An 8,914-nucleotide genomic window follows, 5' to 3' on the forward strand; every position below is an offset into this window, starting at 1 on the left:
ATTTAGTTCTGTTTTCAGTAAAACAGCCTTTCTGAGCAGTGTATTACTTGCTTGTGAAAACTCCCCCAAGGCTAAAACTTCACATTCAAGAATCTTACACCAACTTCTCACTGTCCCTCTCAGCCCCGCTACACTGGGCTTTTGCAATAGATTGCTTTGGCTGTTCTCTTGTTGGAATCTGTGCAGATACTTCTGTGACTATGGGTGTCAGCTGCTGCCTTGCAAAAATAGTTGGATGAATTTCATTCTTTGATTTCTTTCAATTGTCTTTTAGGTTACAATTATTATGAAAAAAACACCGCTTAGGGAATTTTCTGTAGTGACAAGCATTTCATTACATCTTTGAATGGAGGGAAAAAACCCCATTCTAGCTCCTCTGACTGATGTTTTAGAGAATGAGGGATGCGTGCTGTGTTTTGTGTCCTAGACTATCTTGTGGGCTTAAGAGATTATTCTTCTAAGAATCTCTTTATATTTGTATCTTGCTAGCCTATGTTAATTTTGAGTAAGCAAATAATAAAAATGTAAGAAGTAGAAGACATTCACTTTGTGACTATCCTGATTAGAGTTTTTGGTAGTGTCGAGGCATGCATTAATTGACAATTAACTTAATTCAACTAAAACAGCTGTAAATGTTAAGACTGGCTAGTCCCAAGGTATTTACTTATTCATTGCTCCATTTCATCGATGTAGAAATCTTAGTTCTTTACTCTGCTGATCAGCCTAAGGTAATGAACAAATGTTTGCAGTTGGAAACAAATAAACTCCATGCTAGCCTTAGTGTGTGCAATGGAAAATACAAACATTAAAAAAAACTTACTTATTAAGTGGTGAACCTCTGACCCTGTAACAAAGACACTGACCTGATGCTTACAGGAGTTTTTGCCTTTACTGTGGAGGCTGTGGGCTGAGGTGAGAACTAGCCCACCACTGCCCCTGCCAATAACGTCGTGGCTAACTACCTGTGGCTGTGGAGAGCTTGATGCCCCTGTGGGATCATGGTATCATTGAATTAAAAATGTCCATATGCTGTATAAACTAATATATAAGGGTACCTATAAGGTCCCAACTCTGCAAGGTGCTGGCTGGTGCTGGCCAGTGCTAGTGGGCTAAGGTGGGCTAAGGATCCTGGGGGCTGGAGAGAGAGGGCTCCCCATTGGCTCCGGGGGCTCACCCTAAGTTCCCTCTCAGAAGAGGGGCTGCAGATTGGGAGTGGGAGGGTGGGAGGCTATGCTCCCAGGTAGTATAAAACATTGTCCCCTGGCTTGAGTAGTGTGGTGAAGTGGTGGGTACTGATAACTACTGCTGGGGATAAGCCCCAGGTTGTATTTCTTTGAGCCAATTCTCTCCCTTATTGTGTGTAGAGGGCCTTTCTGTAGGAGAAGAGAAAACAACATTGCTCTGTCGCAGACCAATGAGGCTGTGGTGAGTGTGAAGAAAATCAGTGTAATGAATGAAATAATTTCATAATTAATGAAAGGGAATAGACTCAGAGGCTTGGGGAGAGATGGGAACAGAAACCACAAAGCAGATGAGTGGAGGCCTAGAGATGTTGCATTGCTCTGTGGAATGGTTTCCTCCTCCCCCCCACCCAGAGACCCCTGTAGCTGTAACCATGTTAGTCTAACCCTTCCTTCCTTTCTGGACCCAATTGGCTGGAAGCCAATTATCTCTTCCTGGACAGGAGTCTAGATAATGCCCTGCTCCTCCATTGTACGCTCTCTTGCTCGCTCTCATTCTCTCTTTCCCCCTCTTTCCCTCTTCCTCCTATGGAATAAATGTCTTGGACCACATCAAGGGTAAGAGCCTCTTTTGGAATCTTTTGCCTTAACCTTGTAATATTTTCCCCCAAAGCTCTCTCAGATCTGGGCTAGCCTTGTAACTCCAGAGGGCTGCGGGGGAAAGTATTAACAGCTGGCTCCCAACGTGTTTTATGAAATATTAAAAGCCCACGCAGAAGCTGAAGCCCTTAACTGAGGGTCTCAACAGCTCTTTGGGAAGTTCAACTACCCTGCTACTTATTAGCTGCCTTTTGAGTGGCTGTAAGTGACGGGGGTGAGGTCGGGACCTTGCCAGCGCCTGGGGCAAGCCACCCAGGGCAAGGATTCCTGACAGAGCGACACACGACGACCACGATCCAATAGGAATGGTAAGACCCCTCCGTGTTATCCCGGGATAAACTCCTAGCTGGGAGGAAAGTTTTACCATTGTGACCGTGGACACTGTTCCTGCCGGATAAGCTAGGACCCAGCGGCACAGTTTGTGTTACAAGCGGGCTTGTGTGTTTTTTTAGTGCCAGTCGGGGCTCCGGGGCGGGTGGAGCCGCCCCGAGCCGACAGAGCCCACGTTTCGGGGGTGGGGACAGCATGGGACAGGTACCTGATGCCAGGAAGGCGGTGGGATATCGCCCCGTGCCCCTGGGAGCCGAGAAAAAGCGGCGGGAGCTTCGCTTCCCAGCGCCGCGGCTTCTCCCCCACACCCAACCCCATCCTGCTCCCTGTGCTCTCTTGCAAGCGGGGATTCGTGCTACATTGTGTTTAGAGGTACATAGTGGACAAACGGCTTTTAAAACAGCAGTATCATGGGCGTGAGGCTGTCAGGTCACCAAAAGAGTACATTAAAACACCTTCACAGTGTTTTAATTAATGCTACATTCCCAAATAAACAACTAGTCCACTTTGTCTGTTGGCTAACAGCTGAATTACCAAATTATAACATTCAGGATATGAGTTCCACTTCATTTTGGGACAAAATTGGACAGTTACTAACCTTAAAAGTCGAAAATGGTGATCACAAAGCTTCTCTATTTATTCCAATATTTTTACAAACTCCAAAGCAGCTTTTAGAAGCGAAAAAAAGCACACAGCCACAGATAAACTTTCCAACTAATCCTTTCCCTGATTCCCCGTTCCACCACACTACAGTTCTAAGTGCTCCAAAGGTGAAATGCTGTCCTCCCAGAGCTCTGCCGATGTGGCAGGGTCCCTGCGACATGCAGAGCACGTGTTGGAGAGAACTGGAGAGAACCATGTGTTTCCTTCTTCTTCCCACAATCCTTTCTTCCCCTCAATCCCTTCCCCCACTCCATACCCCTTACCCAATCCCTTTGTGACTTCGGCAGCCCAACCCCATCCTTCCTCCCTGTGCCTTTCTCCGAGCTGCCATGGAAACGGGGGAGGGGAAAGCCCCTTTGCAGCCTCTAAACCGGATGGACCAGAGCTGCCTCTTGCCAGACCCCAGGGGGTGGGGGAAATCATACCCCCTGCCTCCCTGGGCACTGGAAGAGCAGCAGAACTTTTAACAACTCAGACAAATGTTGATGACAGCATACCATCTGTAGCACCTGTCGTTTATCTTGGTAAGAGAAACGGCATCAGGGCTTACCAGCCATTATCCTATCAAGCTAAAAAAGAAATCTGCAAAATTCAGAGAGAATTTGGGAGATCAAGTGAGATTTTCAAAGGAATGATGAAGGCAACCTTTAATTCAAATGAGATGGTACCCAGTGATATCAAAGATTTGTTTAGATGTCTGCTAACTCCCTCAGAGTATGAGCTGTGGGAAGGCAGGTGGAAGAGGGCTTTAACAGCACTGTTACAGGAGATTCAACAAACTCCTGATGAAGCAAAAGACAGTGATGGTAACCCTATTACATAGGGCCACCTGTGTGGTGAAGGTGACTGGCATTGCCCAGAAAAACAAACTGGAGTGTTATCTAAGTCAGTTTTAGATAAGATCTGTAATGTTGCAGAAAAAACATTTTATCAGCTACCAACAATTGAAGCTAAAGGCAGTTATGTTAACATTAAACAGTTTCCTTCAGAGAATTTCTTGCAGTTTGTGGACCGGCTGAGAACACAAGTCGAGAGACAAGACAAGATCCAGTGGTGCAGGCAGAGTTGATTAAAAAAATGGATCAGAGGAATGCTCATGAGACCTGTCGTAGAATTATTCTCAGTCTTCCCCTTGACCCATCACCTAGTCTCTCACAGATGATAGAAGTGTGTACCAGGAAAGCAGAACTGTTCAGTACTCCTGACAGAAATACAGGATCCAGCATACCCACAGCCTGCAGCAGCTGCGGCACCAGGTCCAAGGAGGCAACCAATGTCATCAGACCAGCTGCAGCACATCATCTGCCTCCATTGCAAGAAACCAGGACATTTCGCCAGAACCTGCCCCCTAAATCAGAAACAGAAAAGGTTCAACAAACAAAAAAACTGAATTTACAGCGTGTGCCTGCTGTTAAGACAACCATGTGCAAAGATATAAATGTAGCGGGACCCACATGGGCAAATGCCTTTCTCTCAACAAAAAAGGGGGAGGACGGGACCCACGGTGGGGAGGGGTGGAAAAATAAAAATGTCAAATGTTCAATTAATAGGGTTTGGCAGCCGCTAGGCCAATTTCGGCTGGTGACTACCAAAGGTTTTCATTTCAGATCTACTGACTGGGAAGTCATTATAGTGGACCGGTCAAACACCTCACAGGACCTGATGGCTTATCACAAGGGACTGGACAGTGAGTATCTTGTTACTGGGGACACAGCACACACACCGTTTGAGATTGAGGTAGCTCCCATGACCACTAAGGGAAAGATAACAGGCCTTATGTTGTTGGCATGCTGCATGCACCCACCATTTTACCTAGAGAAGGAGCAAATTCTTTCCCAGGCCATTCCTGTTCCAGCAGAAATCACAGCAGAAGGAAAATCACCGGAAGTCTACTGAGCAGAGGTGGTGGGAGAGAATAAACCCTCAATGGCATGCAACCTAGCCTGTGGGTCAGAGCACCTCCACGTGGAGGGGGTTCTAGACACAGACGCGGACATCACGGTAATACCTAAGACCATGTGGCCATCAAAGTGGGAATTGCAACCTGTGGCAGGCAAACTTCAGGGCATAGGAGGAACCACATTGGCAAAGATTTCAAAAAGCATTGGGCAAATTGAGGGACTCAATGGAAAATTGGCAAGTGTCCATCCATTCGTTGCAGACTGTAAGGCCCCCCTGTTGGGGAGAGACACCATGTCCCAGTGGGGAGTCAAACTTGTCATTGCTAAGACACCCCAGGATTTTTGGAAATAGCTGCTGTGGAGCGCCCTACCCACAAGTTAAAGTGGTTGGATAACACCCCAAGGTGGGTAGAACAGTGGCCTTTGAGTAAAGAGAAGCTCAAGGCGCTTGAGGAGCTCGTGGAAGAACAATTGGCTCAAGGGCACATAGAAGAGACAGATAGCCCTTGGAATTTCCCATTCTTTGTAATAAAGAAACCAGGAAAGGACAAGTGGAGGTTGCTCCATGATCTCCGAGAAATAAACAAAATTATAGAGGACATGGGACCACTCCAATCAGGAATGCCTAGTCCAACAGTGCTCTCTCAAGATTGGCAATTGGCTGTCCTAGATATCAAGGACCGTTTCTTCCAAATTCCATTGCACCCTGATGCCCCACAGTTTGCATTCTCGGTTCCCACCATCAATCGGGAAGCCCCAGTGAAACACTATCACTGGAGGATCTTGCCTCAGGGTCTTAAATCAACTCCTTTCATATGCCAACAATACGTAGCCTCATTACTGTTTCTGGTAGGATGCCATCATCCTTCACTACATGGATGATGTGCTTGTGTGTGCCCCCAGTGACTCTACTCCAACACATGCTTGACCTAGTGGTTAAGGTTTTCACCTCTGCTGGATTTCAACTGCAGGAAGATAAAGTTCAAAGGATGCCACCTTGGGTTTGGAAATCACTGCAAGGACCATTGTTCCGCAGAAATTGGAAATTGATTGTAATCCCAGAACACTAGCAGATCTCCACTCCTTGTGTGAATCTTTGAATTGGGTAAGACTCTGGCTAGGCCTCACAAATGAGGACCAACAGCCTCTCTTCAAGTTATTGAAGGGGGAGAGGGGGCTGGCCTCTCCCAGGGAACTGACCCCAGAGGCAAAGACGGCAGTAGAAAAGGTACAGAAGACCTTGTCAGAGAGGCAGGCTCATTGGTGTGAGCCAAACGTGCCATTCCATTTCATTGTTCTAGGAAAGCTGCCACATTTTCATGGTTTGATTTTCCAGTGGATCGAGGGGCAGAAGGATTTGCTCTTGATTTTAGAGTGGGTCTTCCTCTCCCATCAAAGATCCAAGACCATCACTGAGCCCCAAGAGCTAATAGCTCAGCTGATTCGGAAGGCCAGGGTGAGATTGTGTGAATTGGCAGGTTGTGACTTTGCATGTATTCACCTTCTGGTCAGACTTTCTGAGGAGGGAAAGAACTCTCCAGAAAGATTGACCAAAGGGATGTTTGAGCATTTGCTCCAGAGCAATGCCAGTCTCCAGTTACCTCTGGACAGCTATAGGGAACAAATATCAGTCTATGCTCCATCTCACAAGTTGTTCAATGAGGAATTCCACCTCATTCCTCAGGAAAAGAGAAGTTGGAGACCACTCAAGGCTCTCACAGTATGCCCCATCTCACAAGTTGTTCAATGAGGAATTCCACCTCATTCCTCAGGAAAAGAGAAGTTGGAGACCACTCAAGGCTCTCACAGTGTTCACGGATGCATCAGGTGCTTCCCACAAGTCAGTGATGACTTGGAGAAATCTACAGACTCAGCATTGGGAAGCTGATGTTGAGTTTGTGGAGGGATCCCCCCTAGTGGCTGAACTGGCTGCAGTGGTAAGAGCTTTTGAGAGGCTCTCAGAACCAATTAATTTGGTAACAGACTCTGCCTATGTGGTGGGGGTAGTGTCCAGAGTGGAGCAGGCTGTGCTCAGAGAAAGAGAGACTGAGCATCTCTTCAGATTGCTCTCAAAGCTAATTTATTTGATTTCTCACCGAGAGCATCCGTTTTATGTGATGCATGTGAGGTCATACACTGATTTGCCAAGTGAGATTGCAGAGGAGAATTGCCAAGCAGACTCCCTTGCTGCACCAGTCAAAAAAGCACATCTCCCTGATGTCTTCCAACAGGCAAATCTGAGTCACCAACACTACCATCAAAATGTGCCAGGTCTGATCTGGCAGTTCCAGCTAACATGGAATCAGGCTCGAGCCATTGTGGCCACCTGTCCCAACTGCCAGCTCCAGGCCATGCCATCGATGGGCATGGGGGTTAACCCCTGGGGCCTTGGCAGATGTGAAGTGTGGCAGACGGACATCACACACACACACACATAGTTTTGGTCGCCTCAAATATGTTCATGTAAGCATTGACACATATTAAAGTACAGTGTATGCCTCTGCCCGTGCAGGAGAAATGGCTCTGCATGCCAAACAGCACCTAGTGCATATGGATATTCTCAGTTCAGTCAGAGAGAAAAAGAGGTTTTCTAACCAGGCGAGAGCCTGGGAGACAGTTGGGAAAGAATGTAAATAATTTCTTGTTGTTCACATTGTTTATAGAAATGTTCTGCCACTGTGTGTCATTCACTGCACACCAATAGTGTGAGATGTTACTCTAAGACCAATTAGTCTGCACAATGTTCCCTATAAATAGAGTGGTGCATTTGAAATAAATCAGAGTTTAATTCCTTGCCTTTTGACTTGGAGTCATTCTGTTCCTGTCTTGCTCAACGGCAAGTGCAAGCTTTTTCAGTGTTGAGGATCCCAAAAACAATCAAAACTGATAACAGCCCAGCGTATGTGTCCAAGGAGTTCCTGGAATTTGTTCAGCAGTGGGGAGTGGAACATAAAGCTGGCATCCCTCCCTCCCCAACAGGTCAAGCTGTGGTTGAGCGTGCACACCAGACGCTCAAGCAGGTCTTGGATAGACAGAGAAGCTCAACTCTGTGGATGTCTCCACAGCGAAAGTTCTGCAAAGCCATGTTTACTATTAATTTCCTGAACTGTTCATTTGAAAACATGAGTCCACCAGTGGTACGTCATTTTAACAGTGGCAATCAGTTAAAATAGTCTCAGCGTCCACCGGTCTTGATTAGGGATCCAGAAACTTGGGAAACCAAGGGTCCCTATGAGCTCGTGACCTGGGGTCATGGCTGTGTGTGTATGGCTACTCCCTCAGGCCCTCGGTGAATTCCCCAGAAGTGGGTGAAACCTTTTGTCCCCAAAAATCCAGCTCAAGAAGAAGGGGATGAGAAGCAAATAGCCAATACTTCAAAGAGAAGATCCTGCCGGATGGAGGAAAGAGAAATTTCCTAGGTATGAATTCCTTCCGGCAGAAACAGAAACTTTTTACAGGTTTTAAAAATGTTTGTTTTTCCCTTTTAGAGAAAACCTACCTCCCACTCAACCCTGTGATGAGTCCCTTACAAGTTGTCATCTTGCTAATGTTGAATAGTCTGGCAACTGCATGGGTCATCCCTCAGCCGTGTCAAAACATCTGGGTGACCCTGGCACAGACACTTCAGCAGGAAAACATATGTCTGTCCATAGCAGCAGCAAAGAATCCTATGTCCACCTGTCTGGTAGGAATTCCATTACAGGCTGGAGAATTTCCAGCAGGTATGGACAAATATAGGTCCAACAAAATTCTGGAGCCACACACCTCCCGGCCACACAAAGATCATCAGAGGCAAGCTGTGGTGATCAGGATCCCCTTAGAGGAGTGGTTGCAGAGTTTGCCTAAGATAGCTCAGGAACCCCAAGAGTTAGAGCTATTGGGTTCTTCCCCTGCATGTTACTGCATACATTTTTTCATTCTCCCAAAACCTTCTAGCACTAACGAATATCACAAGACAATATCGTGGGGAGTTTACGGCAAAGAGGTGGTGTCATAATATAAGCCATATTGAGGCAGACAATCAATCTCACTCAAGTTCCAAAAGCCTCCCTAAGGGATTGTTCTTGATTTGTGGGGATCGGGCGTGGGCAGGAATTTTATCTTGGCTTTTAGGAGGGCCACGTACCATAGGGCGGTTATCCGTATTGACACCCAACCAAGCTTTAATTGGTGAATGGA

Source organism: Anomalospiza imberbis, chromosome Z (assembly GCF_031753505.1).
Source record: "Anomalospiza imberbis isolate Cuckoo-Finch-1a 21T00152 chromosome Z, ASM3175350v1, whole genome shotgun sequence".
In the NCBI taxonomy this organism is placed as follows: domain Eukaryota; kingdom Metazoa; phylum Chordata; class Aves; order Passeriformes; family Viduidae; genus Anomalospiza; species Anomalospiza imberbis.